Here is a 10,271-nt window from a genome sequence, read left to right as displayed (position 1 = left end):
CCTATATCAGGTGTGCATAATTATTAGGCAACTTCCTTTCCTTTGGCAAAATGGGTCAAAAGAAGGACTTGACAGGCTCAGAAAAGTCAAAAATAGTGAGATATCTTGCAGAGGGATGCAGCACTCTTAAAATTGCAAAGCTTCTGAAGCGTGATCATCGAACAATCAAGCGTTTCATTCAAAATAGTCAACAGGGTCGCAAGAAGCGTGTGGAAAAACCAAGGCGCAAAATAACTGCCCATGAACTGAGAAAAGTCAAGCGTGCAGCTGCCAAGATGCCACTTGCCACCAGTTTGGCCATATTTCAGAGCTGCAACATCACTGAAGTGCCCAAAAGCACAAGGTGTGCAATACTCAGAGACATGGCCAAGGTAAGAAAGGCTGAAAGACGACCACCACTGAACAAGACACACAAGCTGAAACGTCAAGACTGGGCCAAGAAATATCTCAAGACAGATTTTTCTAAGGTTTTATGGACTGATCAAATGAGAGTGAGTCTTGATGGGCCAGATGGATGGGCCCGTGGCTGGATTAGTAAAGGGCAGAGATCTCCAGTCCGACTCAGACGCCAGCAAGGTGGAGGTGGAGTACTGGTTTGGGATGGTATCATCAAAGATGAGCTTGTAGGGCCTTTTCGGGTTGAGGATGGAGTCAAGCTCAACTCCCAGTCCTACTGCCAGTTTCTGGAAGACACCTTCTTCAAGCAGTGGTACAGGAAGAAGTCTGCATCCTTCAAGAAAAACATGATTTTCATGCAGGACAATGCTCCATCACACACGTCCAAGTACTCCACAGCGTGGCTGGCAAGAAAGGGTATAAAAGAAGAAAATCTAATGACATGGCCCCCTTGTTCACCTGATCTGAACCCCATTGAGAACCTGTGGTCCATTATCAAATGTGAGATTTACAAGGAGGGAAAACAGTACACCTCTCTGAACAGTGTTTGGGAGGCTGTGGTTGCTGCTGCACGCAATGTTGATGGTGAACAGATCAAAACACTGACAGAATCCATGGATGGCAGGCTTTTGAGTGTCCTTGCAAAGAAAGGTGGCTATATTGGTCACTGATTTGTTTTTGTTTTGTTTTTGAATGTCAGAAATGTATATTCGTGAATGTTGAGATGTTATATTGGTTTCACTGGTAAAAATAAATAATTGAAATGGGTATATATTTGTTTTTTGTTAAGTTGCCTAATAATTATGCACAGTAATAGTCACCTGCACACACAGATATCCCCCTAAAATAGCTAAAACTAAAAACAAACTAAAAACTACTTCCAAAAATATTCAGCTTAATTATTAATGAGTTTTTTGGGTTCATTGAGAACATGGTTGTTGTTCAATAATAAAATTAATCCTCAAAAATACAACTTGCCTAATAATTCTGCACTCCCTGTAAAGTGACCCCATGTTGTAAGTTAGTCCAGATTGCCAGAAATCAAGGCTGCCACAAATAGGCAAGGCCAACAATAACATAGAGCAGAACCAAATACCACGGTGCGGCACAAAATACCTCCCAGAAGCTGTCCCTCTGGGGTGACCAGTGCCAGCTCACACAGTCTGTCTCCTGTCCTCCTTATCCACTTGTTTCTAATTACGATGTGGAGGAAGGGGCTGAGGAGGTGAGACATGGGTGACAGAACTGAGCCAGCCTTACCTTCAGCATGCTGCCTGGTCTCTCAGTCCTACCAAACATATAGGAGAATACAGTACTACATATGCAGTGACCAGGAACGGGTTCGCTGACGCCACTTTAAGGCTCCATTCACACGTCCGCAAAATGTGTCCGCATCCTTTCCGCAATTTTGCGGAAAGGGTGCGGACCCATTCATTCTCTATGGGGACGGAATGTGCTGTCCGCATCCACATTTGCGGATCCGCACTTCCGCATCCGTGCTTCCGTTTCTGCAAAAAAATAGAACATGTCCTATTCTTGTCCGCAATTGCGGACAAGAACAGGCATATTCTATTATGTCGGCAATGTGCGGTCCGCAAAATGCGGAACGCACATTGCCGCTTTCCGTGTTTTGCGGATCCGTGACTCAGTGTTTCCGCAAAACACATTGCGGACGTGTGAATGTAGCCTAATGCAGTGGCAGGGTCAGGTGGATAATATATCCAGTATTTGTCGTAACGCCAATTGCAGGTGCGCAGGGTACTATCCCAGGGCCCTTCCAAGGTGTTATAATGTATGTCCCAGACTAGGAATGCCAGAGTGGTGTAATGGCCTATAATGTCTTTGTAGGATAGTGATAATGGTGTCACGGTGTCTCCTACCTGGGTACGGCTGGACTCAAGGCTTCCTGGCTCACTTGCAATACATTTGAGTGTAGTGATAGTAGGAGTAATAGAGGAACTTTGCAGAAGAAATGATGTCCAGACCTTTAGATGAAGTTCAAACGTTTCTTTACTTGAAATAACTTGCATCCAAACAGTATACAGCTTTGGTCTCTTGGTCCCAGCAGGTTTTGGCAATCATTGGCAGGAATGAGTACTTCTGCTTTAAATGTGGAGCTTGCAGGATAAAACATCTGCTTGATAGCTCTGTAACTGTGGCAGGATTAGCTTCTGCACTTATCTGGTATCTTCTGCTGTGTGGGGACAGACTAGGTGAGGAGGAAATAGCTTCTCCTAGGTCTCTGGACTTATCTCACAGGTGGATTCTCAGAGGATACTTTCTTCCTGGACCCTGGAGGTTGTCTGTAATTTCTGCTCTCTTTATCCAGCAGAGCTGAAGGTGCTCAGACACGGAATATGGTCAAGTCTCAGCCGAGACTAGGTCTTTGCTGTCTTCCCTAAGAAGGGGTTCTCCTGGACACTATCACACAGTCTTCTCCTAGCAGGGGGGAGGCTACACTGACTCTAACTTTCTTCTCCACCCATGCTGCAGGATGTGGGACCAGCCCACCCTAAACTGTAACTTGAACCTGCCAATGTGTTGCTGCCACCTGCTGGTAGCCAGGCAAATTACATGAACAATTGCATTAAACATAGATTTATATGCACATAACATAAATTACATCTGATGACAGTATAAAGGCTCTTAGAAGATAGTAGCGGGGTAGAGGTGTGTAGTAACACAACTCTGGGGTGTTACACATTCTTATTACATCCAGTGAATCTCCTCTGATGTAGACATTCTCTTTCCACATCTTCTCCATTCGGCCCAGGCTGCCAATCTTGACTTCTTTCAGCCACATCAAATTTTCCCACACAGATATCTTAGATTCCTCACTTTTCCATCATACTCCCTACCTTGTCACACAAACTACTCATCATTCCCCAACTTTGTCATCTTGGTGCCACTCCCAATACTCCCGCTGTCCCCAATGCTCCCAGATACTATACTGTGGTAATACATAGTGCCTGCAGTAGTAATAAAGCCTCCTATAACCCCCCATAATAATAATGCCCCTAGAATGCCACCAGTATTAATTATGCCCCCTATATTGTCTCCAGCAATAATAATGCCCGCTATTGTGCCCCCAGTAGTAATAATGAATAATAATGCTCCCTATAGTGCATTAATATTAAAATGCAATCTTAGTGCCCCCAGTAATACCCCCTATAGTGCCCTACATGTTCCCTAAGTCGCCAATTAAAAAAATAAATCTAATACACACCTGAGGCCTGTTCCATGCCGCTGTCTGCATTTCAAACCACAGGCTTCTTCTGGCCTGTGGCCTGTGATGTCTGGCTCCCAGCACAGGTGGCCACAATTATGTCATTGCTTCGCAATTGCCTGGGCCGTCCCACTGCCCATGAGCTTCAGGCCTAGTGGCCTATGAGTGAATGATGGGGCAGAGAGCCATTTGCTCCAAAGCCCTGCTGCAATATTCAACTGTATTGCAGTCCTGAGGACAGAGAGACAGTTGAATTCAAGAGGTCACCCTCAGCTGCCGGCTGGTTACTTACAACTACATTACACCTCCATGAGCTTTTATGACATCCCATTCAAAATCCATAGGGATTGGTCTCCCTGTTCCAACTAAAACAGCTTCCATTCTTCTAAGGCTACTTTCACATTAGCGTTCGGAGCGGATCCGTCTGATGTTTCATCAGACGGATCCGCTCCGATAATGCAGACGTTTGCATCCGTTCAGAACGGATGCGTCTGCATTAAAACTTAGAAAATTTTCTAAGTGTGAAAGTTGTCTGAGCGGATCCGTTCAGACTTTACATTGTAAGTCAATGGGGAACTGATCCGCTTGAAGATTGAGCCATATGGTGTCATCTTCAAGCGGATCCGTCCCCATTGACTTACATTGTAAGTCTGGACGGATCCGCTCGCCTCCGCACGGCCAGGCGGACACCCGAACGCTGCAAGCAGCGTTCAGGTGTCCGCTCACTGAGCGGAGCGGAGGCTGAGCGCTGGCAGGCGGATGCATTCTCAGTGGATCCGCCTCCATTGAGAATGCATCAGGGCCAGACGGATGCGTTCGGGGCCGCTCGTGAGCCCCTTCAAACGGAGCTCACGAGCGGAGCCCCGAACGCTAGTGTGAAAGTAGCCTAAGAAGGCTTTCTACAAGATTATGGAGTGTGTATGAATTTTTGCCCATTCATCCAGAAGAGCATTTATGAGGACATACACTGATGTTGGAGGAGAGGACCTGGATGACACTCTCCATTCTAGTTCATCCTAAAAGGTGTTGGATGGGGTTAAGGTCAGGGCTCTGTGCGAGTCAGTCAAGTTCCTCCACACCAGACTCACCCAACCTTGCCTTTTTGGACCTGGCTTTTTGCACTGGTGTACAGTTATGCTGGAAAAGAAAAGTGCCTTCCCCAAACTGTTCCCTCAAATTTGGAAGCATGCAATTGTCCAAAATATCTTGGTATGTTGACACATTAAGATTCCTCTTCACTGAAACTACCGAGCCTAGGCCTACCCTTGAAAACCCCCAATAGCATTATCCCACCTTCACCAGACTTTACAGTTGGCACAATGCAGTCTGGCAGGTAATGTTCTCCTGGCATTTGCCAAACCTAGACTCATCTATCAGACTGCTAGACAGAGAAGTGGGATTTGTCACTCCACAGAATATATTTTCACTGCTCCAGAAAGCAGAGGTGGTGTGCACCACGCCATCCGACGCTTGCCATTGTGCTTCACGATGTTAAAGAGAACCTGTCACCAGGATTTTGTGTATAGAGCTGAGGACATGGGATGCTAGATGGTCGCTAGCACATCTGCAATACCCAGTCCCCATAGCTCTGTGTGCTTTTATTGTGTAAAAAAAAAACGATTTGATACATATGCAAATTAACCTGAGATGAGTCCTGTCCCTGAGTGAGTGGTGTTTTTAGCAATGTCCTTCTCAATGCAGTAAAGTATCTATCAGCCTTAGGGCTCATGCACACGACCGTGTGCTGGCCGGACCCGTGCTGTGGACTGCAAATTGCAGTCCGAAATGCACGGCCACCGACCACCGGGCAGCCGCATACGGATCGCGGACCCATCCACTTGAATGGGGTCCGCGATCCGCATCCGACAGTCCGCACCACAAAAAAGTAGTGCATGCACTACTTTTTTGCTTTGCGGAGGCAAGGCCAGAAACACCACGGAAGCACTCTGTAGTGTTTTCGTGGGGTTCCGATCCGTGCTTCTGCACCGCATCTCCAGGTTTTTGGACCCATTCAAGTGGGTCCGTCTTTCTCTGGAGTACTGTGTAGCAGATGTGGTTTTCTCACTGTACAGTTTTTAGAGGTAGTGGTACTCTGGAACCCAGGCCTCTGAGGGGTGAGCACATGTCTCTTCTTTCACTTTCTCAGCTAACACTCTGAGCTACGGGCAGATGGAAGGCATCCGCCGAAACGCGCGTCGGGGTTACGTGGCTCACCTGAGGTGTATATCTCTATATTTATGGGTATGTAGATATGCTATATTGTTGTGGACTTTGAGGGATGTGTTCATTGGCTCTAGGTGCTCAGCTATACCCACTTGGGTTATCCACAGGTGGATGTTCACTGTGCACCTGAGCCAGTTTTGCATGTATTTGGAGGTTTAAGCTGTCACCACAACTACAATTGTGGTATTTGACCATTGATTGACTAGTGACTTCTTATGCACTTGCACTTTAACCTTCTGCTGGCAGTCATATGGTCCCATAATTTGGAACCATCAGACATCCATATGTCGCGGTGTAATCTGCAACCACTTTTTGATATGGTGTTTTGCTATTCAGCATTTGCACTTTAGCATTTTTATATCTGTGGTTACAGTTATACATACACAAATCAGTGGGGTACTGCACTCCTTTTTTCTACCGCCTTTTGCACATTGCATACTCCAAACCCCCCCCCCCCCCCTTCCCTCCCTATGTCTCATTTGTGTTAACATGCCCCCTCAGATGTAGCCATTTTTTATCTGTTGTCTCATGTCTCGTTTGTGTCATTTATTCAATAAAGGATTTATTTTTGATGATATACCCGTTTAATCTCAGTTTATTCTTGTTGGTTGGTATTAACATATTAAATAGCATTACATGACAAGAACAGTTTACAAGTACCATATTCTGGGGTACTGCACATCAGGAGCTCCCCTTACACCTTAGATTGCTGGCCAAAATTGCCACTCCATAATTTTATTAATTTTATTAATGAACCATGATGCTCAGTAAATAAAAAAATAAAAAAAAAAAAAAACCAATAATAAAATACTGCAGGTAAAAATACAAAGGGACATTTCTGAAAAGTTGTAAAAAAAAATTAAAAAAATATAATTTTTTGTTCAAACAAAAAGTCTCTATTTATTCACTATGACATAATGAGACTGCACTTTGTCTTTCACTTTTAGCTAATTGTTTTGTGAGTTTGGCCTGTATGACCTCTGCAGTACGCAGCCCTCCTATAATAACTTAATCTCTTCTGTATTTATGAGCCTGGGCGATGAATGAACTCTGTTGCCTTTTGTGATGTGCAGAGTTTGTAAAGAGACTCGGTAAAGGGTGAATCATGTTAATTTTTATAGAGCAGCTTTAGTCATATCTAATATCGCTTGGGGTCATGTGGGTGCATCACTGACTTACTCATTTGCATAGTAAATTTCGGAGGAAAGAGGAAAGTTTTTGGAAGGAGAGCTCTCGCACCGAAGATGTTGGAAATTGATTTGTTTCAGACAAAGTGACTAATGCATTGATTTAGGTCCGCAAAAAACTGATCCGCAAAAAATATGGATGACATCGGTGTGCATTCCGTATTTTGCGTAACGGAACAGCTGGCCCGTAATAGAACAGTCCTATCCTTGTCCTTAATGTGGACAATAATAGGACATGTTCTATTTTTTTGCAGAACGGAAATACGGACATACGGAAATGGAATGCACACGTAGTAACTTCGTTTTTTTTTTGTGGACCCATTGAAGTGAATGGTTCCGCATATAGTCCGCAAAAAAAACGGGACGGACACGGAAAGAAAATACGTTCGTGTGCATGAGCCCTCATGCTGAATTTTCTGTACCAAGAACAATCTATGTTTCTTTGATGTTGTTCCATTTTTTTCTTTTTCATTTTGTGAGAAAAGATGGAAAAAGTTTGCAAAACACATGAGAAGTAATTGCAGGGTTTACAAAGTGCACTTATTGTGTGAATTGCAGATGAAATCTGTGCCGTGTAACCTTTAGTGACAGATGTACATCCAATAAATAAACCCACGCAGACTCGCATCAAATGACTCACGCGTTTCAGGCTTTGCTGGTAGAGAGGCAAACAAAACCCAATCAAGAGACAGGCCAGAGAGTTCATTATATCGAAAACACTGTGAATCCGCTATTTAGTGCCAGTTTCATTTTTTTTTTCTCTCCTGAAATTAAGAGTAATCTCTGTTAGTGGATTGATGAACCTTTTAGTAAATTATTTCACGTCATATAATTGGTTGCGTTAAAGGGTTTGTCAGAGGTTGTTAAAAACAAAATAACAAAACAATCAAAACTCACCCCTTTACTCCCCTGCTGCTTCCAGCAAAGGGGCTTCGGTCATCCCTGTTGCAGTTTGTTTTCCTGGCTGCAGCGATGATGTTCAGACACACAGCTCACCACTGCAGCCAATCACAGGCTTCAGCAGTGACCTCTCATGTACTGCTTAGGCCAGTGATTGGCAAAGATGATGTCAGTGGTCGGACGACTGGACTACTGGAGCACATAGCTGGAATTAGCAGAGAAGAAAGGTTCTAAGTATGGGTTCTTTAACTATTTTAGCACATTTACAGGGACTCCCCAGGTTTTTTTTAATTCTCAGACAACCGATTTAACTTCCTGGTTCTAATAGTCCCTCCATAGTAGTGTCTATATAACTTTACACACCTATAAACAGTATCTAAAAATATAGGCAGGGTTGGATTTGGTCACCTCGTAGACCACACAAATGTTTGGAGCTCCATAGTTCAGGGGCACCTGCAGCCCCCTGGAAGGCAAACCCCTCTCCCCAGCAGGGGCATCATTTCCAACTCTATCTGCATCCTCAGGATGTGGATACAGTTGAATACAATGGTGAAGCAGGGAGCTGAAAGATCTCTGCTCCATCATTCACTTCGCAACCAGTGGTTTGGTGCTGGCAGGAGTGATGAAGTGATGCCATCGCACCTGCTGCACCTAGACATCAGAAAGACTGGAGCAAACCTACATTAAAAGATCTGCTCCGTTCAATATGGGAAAGTGGGTTAGGTGAGTATTCATTTTGGAGACACCAAATGGGCAGCATATTGTGTTGGGGCCACATAAGGGGGCATTATATTATGTTGGGGGCACATAAGGGCGCATCATACTATGCGGGGGTGCACATAGGGGGATCGCTATATTTGTGGTCTGATGGAGCGGTGCTTAGCAGATCCATTACTTTTTTCAGCATTAAATGTGTGGTAAAAATGACGTTACCTTTAGTTTGCGGTTCAGTACGATTACACTGATACCAAATGTATGTAGTTTTCTTTTAGGTTTTAGTACTTTGCATCACCATATACTGACACTTTTTATATGTTTCCCTCTACGGAGCTGTGTAAGGGCTCATTTTTTGTGGGACAAGCTGTATTTAATTACCATTTTAGGGTAAGAATGTCTTTTTGTTCAAATATTTTTTGGAGGCGTAGCGACTAAAAAAGATTGATTAGGGCATTCGCTGTGTGGAATAAATTCATTTATATTTTAATAGTTCAGGCCTTTTCATACATGGCAGTAGCAATGAAGTGGAAAAAATGGATGATTTGATATTTTTTTTTTATAATGTTGTCATATTTGTTTAGCTTTAATATTTAGCCCCCCCCCTCCCGGGGGGGATTTGAACATGCAATCATTAGATCATTTATACCATAGTCTGCAACCAAATAGTATTACAGTCTATGAAAAAATCGCCATGCTCCTATTAAACCCTGCCTGAGGTAGGGCTTAATAGGAACTTTATTATGGTAGGCCTGGGAACCATAGTAACCGAATGGCAACTACAATCTTATCGGGGGAAGGTGGTTAGTTAACGGAAGGAGCTCACTCCCTCTAAATGACCTCTCAGAAACCATCGCCACAATTGACCATAGTATCTGAGGGGTTAAATATCCATTTGAGTTGTCTCTGATCACAAACACTGCTGGCAAATGTCAGGTCCACGGACTATGGCAACTTCTCAGCTCCAGAGCCAGTGCCATGCTTAAAGACCTGACAACCAGCCTTCATATTTGGCAGAGGACAGGAAGGTGTTAAAGGGGACCTTTCATGGGATTATGGGTTACAAACTGGTATGCTTACCAGCAGTGGTGTACATAGAGAAGTAAGGGCCCCATAAAAAGGATCAAACCAGGCCCCCCCCCCCCACACAGGACAGAAGGGTTTCTGCCTAAACTCTTTTCAATGACCCTTGGGCCATTTTTCCACTGCTTTAAAAGTTGTTTCTTTAGATCAGTGTTCCTCAACTCCAGTCCTCAGGGCCCACCTACCGGTCATGATTTGAGAATATCCCTCAGAATTAATACCTGTGGTAAATCCTGATGAACTGACAGTAATTATATTGCCTGCTAAATACTAAGGAAATCCTGAAAACATAAACGGCAGGTGGGCCCTGAGGACTGGAGTTGAGAAACCCTGCTTTAGAGGGTAGAGTCCTGACCAAGTTTTTACCTCCAGTAGAAGAGGAGGTAATCCCAAGACTAGGCCCCCTCTTCACCTGGGCCCCATAGCAGTGGTATGGTCTGCCGCTATGGTAGTTACGCCCCTGCTTACCAGATAGGGCGGCCCCTACAGATCGCAGCACTTTTTAAATTTTTTCTAAAATACCCCTCCGTTCTGGCGTTGTG

This window comes from Bufo bufo, chromosome 6 (assembly GCF_905171765.1).
Source record: "Bufo bufo chromosome 6, aBufBuf1.1, whole genome shotgun sequence".
Taxonomy (NCBI): Eukaryota; Metazoa; Chordata; class Amphibia; order Anura; family Bufonidae; genus Bufo; species Bufo bufo.
The sequence above is the reverse complement of the archived record's forward strand: the minus strand, read 5'-3'. Positions refer to the sequence as shown.